Source organism: Eublepharis macularius, chromosome 8 (assembly GCF_028583425.1).
Source record: "Eublepharis macularius isolate TG4126 chromosome 8, MPM_Emac_v1.0, whole genome shotgun sequence".
Classification (NCBI taxonomy): Eukaryota; Metazoa; Chordata; class Lepidosauria; order Squamata; family Eublepharidae; genus Eublepharis; species Eublepharis macularius.
This window is the reverse complement of record NC_072797.1, coordinates 20,056,323-20,069,315: the sequence shown is the minus strand read 5'-3', so window position 1 is coordinate 20,069,315 and position 12,993 is coordinate 20,056,323.

Sequence of the window (12,993 nt, the reverse complement as noted above, 5' to 3'; positions counted from 1 at the left end):
ATTAACAATCCTTATTCTACTCTTACTCCTTGAGGGGTTGTTTTTCTTTTGAATTCTTACTGAAACAGGATTTAGCAGCGTGAACATTCTGATATTTTTCATGAGGCAGTGCAAAGGAGCAACAGATTTCCCCCCACAACAGGCATTAATTCAACATTGTCCGTTGTATTCGTTTTATAGCAGTTGTTTCCTCTCCAAAGCCTGGCTTCTGTTAAGGAAAACTTTCAACCTCTTTAAAAATGTCAAGTATATCATACTGTTGGATTCATGCCTAGTGAAACTGGAGATGGACAATAGTTTTTAAAGAGAGCTGAAAGGGGAGGACTGTGGTATTGTTACCTGTGGTGGAAAAATTTACTTATTGAGTGATTCCGCCCACGTTGGATAATGCACTTCCAATCCTCTTTATATATCATTTGGAACGGATTTTTTCGTGCGCGGAGCAAAAAATCCACCTCAAACGATTGATAAAGTGCATTGAAAGTGCATTATCCAACGTGTGCAGAATCACTCATTGTGTCCCACTGTCATCTCACTCTGACCTGGATGATCCAGGCTAGCCCAGTCTCCTCAGCTGTAGGAAGCTAAGCAAGATCAGCCGTGGTTAATACTTGTATGGAAGACCACCAAGGAAATCCAGTGAAGCTACATAGAGGCATGCCCTGGTCAAGCACCTCTGTTTGTCTCTTGCCTTGAAAACACTATGGGGGCCACCATTAGTCAGATGTGACTTTACGGCACTTTATACACCATTGAAGCAGCTTTTACACGTTTGTGGAACGCTATAAAAACCTGCAGAATTTGCTTACCAGAGACAATGGCAGGTTGAGCTTGCATGTCATATGCAGTGTACACATTTTCATGCCGTCTTGAACCCTCTAAAATAATTACTATTAGCACAGCTGATGAAAGTGAAATAGGAGATAATGAACATATGAAGCTGCCTTATACTGAAACAGATTATTGGTCTATCAAGATCAGTATCAAGGCTGGCCCAAGGAGTTTTGTGTATTGCAAGCTGCTTTGGTTCTCCATGGGGGAGAGAAACTGGGATTGCTCTGGATGCCGATGCACCCAAGTTACTATTAGCAATTCAATTCATTATGATGCTGAATATAGATGGGTATGTGTATACATGACCAGGGAATAAGATCATTTCCAAGGTTGCTAACCTAACCACTGTGATTAGGGCAAGACCTATCAGGGTACCCAAAACATCCCTACCAGATAATACAAAAACACATAATGAATATTTGTCTGTAAAATGAGACATTTTCTTCAGTCTGGATCCCTGTGGCCACCTGAACCAAACAGGATCCTCTGCTGATACAGATGCCTCCGTGGGAGGGGTCAATTGCAGGAGGAGACCCAAATCTGGATCATTACTCAAAATCTTAGTAAGTGTCATTATCGACAAGTGCTGCAATCAGTTGCCATGACAGTAGGCAGAACGATAACTATTATCCAGGCACAGTAATAATAATTCTTTAAAGAAAACAGCTGCAAAAACTCATCAGTCTGGATCAGACTGCCTCAGCTTTCGGGGAAATCATGCAAATTCCAAACAAACTTCCAGAGCAAATGGAAACTTCATTTTTCACAATTCTGAGATTATTGTGTCTCGCTTCCATGAGTGTGCATGTGGCTCTGGAGTGCCGTGTGGATCTTTGGAAAGCATCGGGAAAGATTTACTAGGGGAAAAAAATGTTGCCTTTTTGATGGCACTAGAAAAGGTGTCTTAATGGTGCGACAAAAGGTACATTCCTTCTATGTAATAATATTTATCAGGTGCCTGAGGCAGCTGGGTACTGTATGTAAAACACTGTATGTAAAACACTTCCTACCTGCACATTTGAGGCAGATACAAGGCATGAAGTAATTCTTTATTCAGTGAGTAATTAAGTTATGGGAGTCATTGCTTGTGGATGTAGTGATCACCACTCAGCACAGCTGGCTTTAAAGCCGGATTAAATTCATGGAGAGAGGCCCATCAGTGGCCATTGAGACTAAAGAGAACCTCCATATCCAGTAGCAGCCAACAACTGAATACCAGTGTTACGGGAGGCAACATTGCAGGAAAGTCTCTTGGCCTCTATGTCCTGTTTCTTGGCCCTGTGAGTAATTGACTGACTGCTGTCTGAAACTAGATACTGTACTAGACAGACCACTTGTCCAGTGGGGCACCTCATGTTCTTACGTTCGATTCGGGTTTTGATTCGGGTTTCCAGGGCGACAGAAGGAGCACAGACAGAGTTCAGGCATTCCTCCGGCTCCGTTTCCAGGGGAATTGATTGATGGTGCCTGACTGTCTGGCTTCCCAAACCGCAGCCAAACACACTGAACCAGGCTTCTTCCGAATGCTGGTTCATTGGCCATGGACAATTACAAACTGCCAGATTGCGATCGCGCAATTGCCAATTTCGTGGGTTTTTGAAGTTGTAAAGCGGTTCGTGCCCATGTCTAGTACTGACTGAGACAGGACCAGATTTTAGAGGATGGAAACAATACATTTTTCTTCCAGTAAGTGAAGGTGGTAGCATAAAGACAAGTCTGCCGTGCACCATTTGTTTTTTGACTCCTCAAGTCAAGTCGATCAGTCATGTTGGATGGCCTTCCAGGGACTCAGAAAATCTTCTGATTTTTCTACCTGCCTGGACCTGCAATAAGATCATTTTCAACCACTTGGAAGACCACAAGAGATGGCTGGTGGGCTGCATTTGGGCTGCGAAGTCAAACATTGTGTGGGTTGGAAGAGAACAGAAGTTGTTTGTGCCCAGAATACACCAAGAGCATATACGAGAGACAATGTGAGTTTGTGGTTGGTTGAAATGACAGCCCAAAAGAACTTATCCGAAATGCATTATTACTGTCAGACACTTTTCCTCAAATGCCATCTTTGTGCATTCTGCCAGTCCAATGAAAGATATTTGTGACAACTGCATTATGGAATGCATGAACAGATCACTTGCCACTCATCCATTCACTGACCTAGCATTCGCATTCAGATTCCTGATAAGGACCAGTCCTGCATCTCTTTGTTCGTTTCTCCCTGAATCTTTCCCATAATGGTGAAAAAGCAACAGAGCATGGGTGGGGGGGGGGTGCACTGCTGACCAGAAAAAATAGTCTGCAGCGACCCTTCTCTTTGCCATTGCTCCAAGAAAAGGTAAGCTCCTGAGGCTACATTTTAATTTTTGAAAATGGTGGTATACCTCCTGCATAGCGTTGCCAACCTCCAGGTGGAGGGTGGAGTCCTTTGAAAATTAAAATGATCCCCCAAACTACAGAGATAATTTCTCCTGGAGGAAATGACAACTTTGGAGGGCAGACTCTATGGCATCATATACTTACTGAGCTCCCCACACACCCCACACCCCAAACGCTGCCCTTCCCAGACCCTGCCTTCAAATCTCCAGGAATTACTGAACTGGAGTTGGCAATCATATCCAGCATCCTGTCTACTTTGGACCTTAGTGTCACTTGCTATGTTTTGTTGGAGTGAGTAGGGTTTTTGGGGAACAGCTAACTAGAGAACTGTGAGATAGGAGGATAAATACTTAAAGGTTCTGGATATATGAACAAGAGGAACAGGGAACCTGCAAGGAGAAATAAGCTAAAGACAGCCACTAGTTATATATGCTGAATCTTTCCAAAAGTTTTTTAAAATCCCCTTTAAAACATAGCAGCTGTTCTAATAACAGTGGTTTGCAACCCACCTCTATAGGGCTGGTTCAAGGTTTTAGTGTTTCCGGGCAGATAGGTCCCAGGGCCTCCCTCCCCTCCACCATCAGGCCCCCTGCTTTTGCCCCCCTTCCCTCCCACCCACCTGCATGCCCTTCACCTGCCTGTATGTCCTATGGGGTCAATAGGGCCCTGCCAGAAACCCTGGGCCTTGGCGCATCTCAGGATATGCCCTGCCCCCACGCCAAAATTTTTACAAACCACACACATCCAAAATACAGATTCATGCTTCTATGCACAGCCTTTATTCTACAGCCGAAGCACAATCGGAGCATTTCCTATCCACTCTTATTTGTTGATCAGTGGGGGTAGGAGGCACTTCAGAGAAGGAGAATACTATCAGGAGCCAAAACTGTGTTCTCTAACGGGGCAATTAGCAAAAGAGAGTTCAGTCCATGTATTGTTTTTTGCAAAATCTCAGGGACTTTTTCTTAAGAGAGTCCCTGTATAGATTCTAAAAAGGAACTGCAAAGCACTTCAAGTTTTATGCAGCCCTCTCATCACTCCCCACATCTTCTACATTTAAGCAAGCGTAACTATTGTGTGGGTGCTGCAAAGATTATGCTGCAGCACAATAAAAAGCCACAATAAATTAGTCTTCATTTAAAATTCCAAGAAGGCACAATAGACTTTTTTAAAAAAAAAGATCTTAAGGGAGGTGGAAATTAATCTGTGCCACAAGAATGGAGCCCTGTTTTGCCTTCAAGCTGCCTTGAAGTATTTTTAAAACAGCTTTCCTTTCATACAGTTTCAAATGAAAAGAAGAAAGACATTTGTTACTTCTGGCTGCCAATCACCTTCAAAAGGTGATTTTGTTTCTGTGCCGCACACTGGCAACAGCGTCGGTTTGGGGTTATATGAGAACCAATGCCATGTAGTGATTAGAGTATTAGACTAAGACTGAAGAAACACTATCCATCTGCACACGAATACATAGCAACCTGACCAGGGCTTTTTTTCTGGGAAAAGAGGTGGTGAAACTCAGTGGTGGAACTCAAGACCGCACAATGACGTCACTTTGGGTCAGCTGGAACAAAGGGAGAGTTGTATTGTCGAAGGCTTTCACGGCCGGAGAACGATGGTTGTTGGGGGTTTTCCGGGCTGTATTGCCGTGGTCTTGGCATTGTAGTTTTTTAAAGTATAAATTGCCCTTGATGAGAATGGTCACGTGGCCGGTGGCCCCGCCCCCTGATCTCCAGGCAGAGGGGAGTTTAGATTGCCCTCCGCGCCACTCCATCGTGGAGGGCAATCTAAACTCCCCTCTGTCTGGAGATCAGGGGGCGGGGCCACCAGCCATGTGACCATTTTTAAGAGGTGCTGGAACTCCATTCCACTGCATTCCCGCTGAAAAAAAAGCCCTGATTATGTACCATTTAATTAAATTCGTTTTGCTTTGGCTTTTCTGGTGCTTTAATACTTTTTGTGCACTCAGCAGCGTGGAGGGCAATCTAAACTCCCCTCTATCTGGAGATCATACTGTTGTCATACCTGACAACTGATATCCATTTCGGAGCTAGAGGAGAGAGTGAAGCTTCGTGGAACTGTACAACCACCAGCATATAGCGCTCTCGATAAAGAGGATACAAAACAGGAGTTCAGCTTGCGCCCTGTTGAGCGCATGGTGGCTTTCCGTCCTCCCTGCAGGCTTGGCGTCCTTTCTGCAGAGTCTCCCGACTGGGGGCTGGTCACTGGAATGTGTTCATCGACTGACCGCCACGATTAAGAAGAAAGGAGTGACTCTATCTTATTAAGGGACATTTTTGGGACGCCTTCCTCTTGGGGGAGTGTCGGTTTATTGTTTGTGAATTCCTTGTGGTTATTTGGATTTGAAAAGGAGTAGGTTATCAGCCTTTTGTGATAAATATTACTCGTAAAAGTGTTTGGTAATTTTTACCATAATTGTGTGTTGTACTTTTCAGTATCTTATGTTAAATTGGTAGTCCTTACTGTTGTGGGTTGTGATCTCTTACCTCTGTTACCACACAGTGTTCCCTTTGGTAATTATTCCTTTAACAGAAGCAGTATGGGCTATTATTTACCCAGTGGTCCCTGCCATGGAAGGCATTCAACTGCTCATTTGCACCCATCAAGCCTCTGTTAAAGGGACAGGACATTTTTCTCCAGTCCTGTTGGCAACCCTACTACCAGAATCTCTTGCATGTCGGTTTCAAGTGCAAGACTGTGGGGTGCAATGGAAACAGGGTTGGCATAGAATCTGTTATGTTCAGGGCTTTTTTTCTGGGAAAAGAGGTGGTGGAACTCAGTGGGTTGTCCTCGGAGAAAATGGTCACATGGCTGGTGGCCCCATCCCCTGATCTCCAGACAGTGGGGAGTTTAGATTGCCCTCCGTGCTGCATGGAGGGCAATCTCAACTCCCCTCTGTCTGGAGATCAGGGGGCGGGGCCACCAGCCATGTGACCATTTTCAAGAGGTTCCAGAACTCCGTTCCACTGCGTTCCTGCTGAAAAAAAGCCCTGGTTATGTTCAATATTATACTGATTACTGGTACTGAGAGTTGAGCCGGCAGTGCAACTGGTTTATTGTCAAAGTGCTTGAAAACAGTTCTGATGAACTTCTCTTAAAAAGACAGCTCTGGAAACTCACCTTCTAGCCCCCATGGCTTCAGGAACACCAGGGCCGAATCCACACGTCTCAAGTTTGCCGCTATTTCCCCCATTTATGCGCTTCTCAGAGGGCTGTTCACATACTCTCACCTCAATCCCGCCATTCTTTCGCGTCTGTTGCGCTGTGCCTCAGATGAGTTTGTCATGCTTTCCAACGCTTCTCTTGTGCACTTCTCACCATGGATGTGAACAAATAGAAGCGGTTCACAAAGAGACCGCCCCCTCTCAACCACCCCCACTTCCTTGTTTCTTGCCTTTCCGGAATACCGTCCCTCTTTGCCAAGCAATTCTTATGGTCCTAACTCCGTCCGAGGCATGCCCGCACCCCCGTCCAGTTTATTATTTTTTTAAAAGGGTGCTTTCCTAGCACTATCGCACAATCCCATTTCAATTCCAAGCAGTTTGGGAAGTGGCGTTGCATCAAGGGTGTGTGAGTCATTTTTATTACCGTGAATAATGTTTTATTGCCGAAGGACAGCCTAGGTAATTTCCGATAAGCGGACTGTGGCTGCAAAGGTTGACTCTTCCCAGGTTTTTTTTAAAAAATTTAAAATTATCAGTATAGCGAAAAATCGCTATCCTATAAATATAGTTGAGTGGTAGTCTGTGGTAATTGGCCATGCGAACACCTGTGTCCCACCAATGTCCGCAATCTTTTTCAGTGACCCATTGTGCTCTCCTGGGGCTCTCTGACCAACAGAAAATGCTACTTTGGTCTTGGTTGTCTATGAATCAAAAGTATTTGCAATATAGTGGAAAACCGATATAGCGGAAATCTCTCATTAAATTTAAAAAAAAATCATGTCATTGGCGATGGCGGATCTAGACCTGCCCCTTATCCCGCTTTTCTCCCAGGGATGTGAACGAAGCATAGCGTGACGCTGACTCAGTAAGAAAGGGAACGTGAACACAGCCTGGGTCATGGCGGGATAGAATCCAGTGCAATAAATGCACAGGAAAACCAGAAGGTAGGGAAGTGTGGATTCGGCCCAGGCGGCTTCCCAAATTGAACTACTGCTTCTCTGTGATTGGCATGTTGGAGTTTTTGGTATGACTCGCATTTACCGTCCCAGTGGTTTTATCTCTGCATTCATGTTTGACCAAGACACCTGAGCTCTCACATGTGCTTTTGACCCCCTGATGCGGTCATTGCAGTCACCTTAACCTAGATCGGTCTCTTTGCCTATTTAAGGAATAGGAATGGAATGTCCAAACTTCCAAAACTTGTGATTTAACTGTTTGATGATGAGCTTTGAAAATGGACAGAGTTAACTTTGAGCACTGACAAAAAGTATATGTGAGTAGCTGGGCTTTTTTTTTTTTGGCTACTGCAGTTTTCTTGTAGCAACATGAATGTCCCCACCATATACATTCAGCTATGCAGGGGTCATTTCGTAGAAAAAGAGCTGGAGGAACTCATTAGCATAACTCATTAGCATAACTCATCAGCATATGCCATGCCCCTTGACATCACCGGAAATGGGTCATTAGAATAACTGATTTGCATATGCCACACCCCCTGACATGACCTATCCTGGCTGTTTTGGACCCAATCCTGGCCATTCAGGACCGAAATTGGGCCCAAAATGGCAAAAAGGGGCTGAAAATGGCTGAAAAGGGGCCCAAAATGGCTAGGATCAGGCCACTGCTGAACAAGAGAGTGATCCACCACCCATCAGAGGCCCAATTTGGGCCATTTTGGCCCCAATCCAGGCTGAAACGGGCCCAAAATGGCCGAGAGTCAGGTGGTCAGGGCCACCTGACATGTGACCTCATTGGGGAACTGCCGGAACTGCGTTCCTGTCATGAGTCAGCCTCAGCCTTGACTGGCCACCTTACCTCTTGCCCCAGAGTCTTCCTCAGAGGACGAGCCAGCAGGGGCTACTCTAGAGCCAGAGCCAGCCGTGACAGCTGCTGCTCCGAAGGAAACTCAGCAGGAGCAGCCAGAAGCCTCTGCAGAGGCTGTTGGAGACGAATACTCCCCCAGAGCAAAAGAGAAACCTGGGCGCCCTGGGCCAGCTGAGAAGAGGAAAAATAAAGCAAAGACAGCTCTGTTGGAGAGGAGAAAAGGTGCTCATTTGCAGGCACAGCACCGGCTGGGGCTATTAGGCAAAGAGACAACACCTGCTCCTTGTTAGGACAGTATAAGAGAGAGAAGCTGAAGAAGCCAAGTGTGGAAGCAACTCAGCTTGCCTTTTCCTGTGACCAGAGCATGGTACCTGGAAGCCCATGGCCCTGCTGTGTATCCTGCTCTACTTCTTGATTGATTGGACTCTGACCTCGGCCTGCCTGCTCCTCTCTCTGACTGTCGTATTGGCTCTGACACTTGGCTTGACTTCTGGACTCTCGTTTGCCAGCTCCTTGGCTACTGACTTCCTGGCAACTAACCTTGGGACCATCTGCAGTACCAGTGAGCCACCTGCCTGTTGTGGCCAGCCCTGAGTGCGACAGTTCCTGCACATTCCCCCTTGAAATGAGCCCTGCAGCTATGCATTTCGGGGACACTGCCCCTGCTCTTTGGGTGAGTCTCCAAGTTTTAAAGCGTCATTGGGATAGCACACGGTCTTGATATAGATCCCGTTAAACTTCTAGGAGAAAACCTTTTTGAAACACTCTAAATTATCTGCAGTTTAAGCATTTAGTGGGTTTCTTTCCATTACATATAATATTGTAGGTATGTAATTATTGTGATTAGAGAGATTTGGAAGATGGTGGTAGAACATAGGGTGGTTCTGAGAATCTACTAGCTCCCAACCTGATTGTTAGTGCTGAATGAAAAGTAATGGCTGTGGGATTCAGCCCAGCTTGTTTTGTATGCAGTAACTCGAGCCAGGAATTCATTATGAGTTGCTTTGCTTAGGGGCTGTTCTGAACAATTCAACACAAAATGTAGGGGGAAGCAGCCCTGTAATGTTAGCCACTTGATAAAGCATGTTTTCTGTGCTTGGGTTCCCTCTTAATCAAAGAAAGCAAGAGAGTAAAAAGAGCACCTCTGAGCATATGCCAAGAATGAAGCAAAGTAAAAATCAGTTGGAGTTTCTAATTTTTCAAAAAACAAATCAAGCTTGTTTAAAAAACAAATCAAAGTCCTATTGGGTTGTATTATATATTCTTCCAAATACTATTTTTATGCTTCTTTCATTTTTGGAAGCTACATAGAGAAGGGTTGCCAAGTCTCCTGCAGTTGCGGGAGAACTCCTGCTGGCAACCCTCACTGCCAGCCGCTGCTTGAGAAAAATAAAAATGCCGACATTGCACACAGCGTGACATCACTTCTATGGAAAACCCGGAAGTGAGATCATGTCACTCTACGATTCCTAGAGCAACACAATGTCCCTTCCATTTTCCCAAGAAGTGGCATCATGGCACATGTAATGCCAGCTTTGCCCATGTCCCCTGCTGGCACGTCTCCTGCCGGCAACCCTAGGAAGGAGCCCCTAGTGTAGGGTAATAAAGAGTCCAGTAGCACCTTTAAGACTAACCAACTATTGTAGCCTAAGCTTTCGAGAACCACAGCCCTCTTCATCAGATGCATGGAGGGTATGAAGAAACTGGCGGGGAGGGGAGGGGAGAGAGGGTGCAGGGAGTGAGGGCCATGTAAATGTAAATCAGTTGCAAAAGTCATGAAAGAGGTGGAGTGTGTAATCCTGGCTCGGCTTGACCCCTCCCCTCCTCAGAGGAATCTGAATGGAATGCCTGAAGGCAGCTACCCCAAGTAATGAGATAACCGTTCAGAGTCTCATTACCAGAAGTAACTACCTTCATTACCAGGGGTAACTGCCTTCAGGCATTCCATTCAGATTCAGCAATGGAGGGAAGAGGCCACACCCAGCCTGGATTGCACACTCCACCTCTTTCATGACTTTTACAACTGTTTTGCATTTCATGCCCCTCACTCCCTGCACCCTCTCCCCCCTCCCCTCACCACCTATATATCTCTGGCCAGTTTCTTCATAATGCATCTGACAAAGTTGTGGTTCTTGAAAGCTTATGCTACAATACAGTTGGTTAGTCGTAAAGGTGCTACTGGACTCTTTACTATTTTGCAACTACAGACGAACACAGCTAACTCCTCCGGATCTATGCCCAGTGTAGGAGAAAGGGAGGGGGGAAATCTTCAAATAAATAAATAATGGTGTGCTAATAATGAACCTTTAGACTCTGTCAGGCGAACAGCATGAACAGTCCCTTTGCATGTCACACTGTTCTGCCCAGAAACGAAAAGCCCCTGATTCTGGAATGTTCTGGCCACTTAAATTATCAGCAAAGTGATCTGTGACCTTATGTGTTTATTCATTGGCTAGAGAGAAATCCTTCATTTCACCCTTCTGGGGAAAATATCTGTTCTCCAGTGTCAAAGGCAAAGGTGCTGTTTAACCAGAATCTATGGATTATTTTCCTAGATAGCGCAAGGGGGGTTATTTTAGACATCTTTTCGTTGTTATAGCAACCAATTACTATGCAAGTTTGTTCTGGAAATATATGCATTAGGGTTTCAGAAACTGGATTTAAATCAGTTATTGAAAATCAACCCTTTTCTTTTGCAAGGAACTCAATACCACATTGCCAAGCGTGATGTTTTCATTAACCACAGCACAACCCTGAGTCCCCCAACACACAACAAAGAAGGAAAGAGGGGTTTCCATCAAACTTGCGTCCCAGCACCTCTTTGATCAGAAATAACTCTCTGTAATCATTGTGGTTTTGAGGTGAGTGTCCCAGTCTAGGCATCTGCTATGGACTCCCCATTGCAATAAGACACTGCAAGACTCCTATGAAACTCCTAGGCCAAACTGAAATGATGAAAGTCCGTCTCAGCACTGTGTTGTTTGCTTTATCTGGCTGCAGTTCTCCATGTTGTCAGGCAGAGAAAGGTCATGGATGTGGGATCTTGAGCATGCAAAGTTCACCTCTGAGCTGTGGCCCCATAAGAGCCTAAGGCAGACCTTTTTTGGTGTTTGTTGTAGTGCACCCTCCTGCCACGGGGGGGGGGGGAATACTCGAGTTCAAGCTATCAAACATTGTGATCTTATGCATGCTTGGAGTAAGCTCCATGGAATTCTGAGTAGACCTGCATTGACATGCTGTCATCATTTCCAGTCTGGGTTCAAAGCCAGAGAGATTAGTGTGTGTGTGTGTGAGAGAGAGAGGGGGGGGACCACCAGGATCCCCTTTCATTACGCTCCAAATTAATCAAGATGTACACAACAGAGCACGAGAAGGGTATTACTCTGCAACTTTATGCATACACAGGAAGAAAAACCTTTCAGGAAAGGCAGGGATCGCCTCTCCTTCTTCCTCCCTTATGGATTTTGCATGGATTTTTGTATTTGTATTTCCACACCGTGGTGTCTTTGTGGAGGAACGTAGAATCAAATCGTGTGCTATTTAAGTGGTTTTCAGACGTTTTACCCTCCACTACTGTTATGCATAGAAAAGGTGCAAGGCATATAATACTGAAATGGTATATATAATACTGGTATATATAATACTGAAAGGCACAGAAATGGTATATAAAATCCCTTTCTTCAAATCTATATTCCTCACCACTTTTCTACAGCACCCTTGCCTGTATTAGGGTCACCAGCTTCCAGGTAGTGCCTTGAAATCTCCTGGAATCAGGGTCGGTGCCAGAGTTTCTGGTGCCTGAGGCCGAGGGCAGCTTCAGGGCTGTTGCTGCTCTCACGTGCACATGCAAAGTGCGCGCTCATGCACCCATCCTGTGTGATGACATCACTGCGTGTGACGTCGTCTTGTAGCATGCCGCTGCAAGCTGGCCCCATTGGCGCAGCAGGTGCTGAGACCAGGAGGAGGGCTCTTCAGTTGTTGGAGAGGGGCGCCTGGCATACTTTCTTTCGTTTGCACATGCTCAGATTTTAAAATGGAAGGATGAGACTGGAAGGGAAGAATGGAAACGGAGCTTGCCAATGAGCTCTGGCAGAAAAGTGGAAGGGGGTGGGAGGAGGAAACACCATTCCCACACAAAACCACTTTGGATTTATTTGGGAGACTGGAGGTGGCGCGTGCCGGGTGCATGCGCTCAGCCGAGCCTGCCAGCCAATCTTTGCTGCTACACTTTCAGTTGCCAGCTCCCATGTGGACCTGCCACGTGTGCTGCAACACTGTGACCAATAGCAAAGCCCCCCCCCCCATCCACGTTTGCCCGGGTGGAAAGCTTGCAGGCGTTTGCTAAATGAATACAGCTGCAGTATGCTCTGATGTAGCATGTTTACTTGGAAGTAAGCCCCTCTCATTCCTAAAGGTGCTTATTTCGAGGTAAGCGTGCATCTAGACTTGCCGCTTTGGGGGTGGGGAGGCGCTGAAACAAGAAGCAGAAGCACCCCCGCCTAGTGTGTGCTTTCTATTGCATTGATTGCTGTTACAAGTGGGAATTGGCTGCTGCCAGCTGGGATGGTGCACCAGTGGCCTCCTAGTGCCCCCCTCCAGCACCTCAGCTCTCAAGGCGGCTGCCGGACGTGCCTCCATGGACGCGCCGGCCCTGCCTGGAATTACAAGAGATCTCCATACTGCAGTAATTAGTTCCCTTGGAGAAAATGGCTGCTTTCGGAGGGTAGATTCTATGGTATTATACCCTGCTGTGGTTGCTTTCCTCCCCAAACCCCATTCT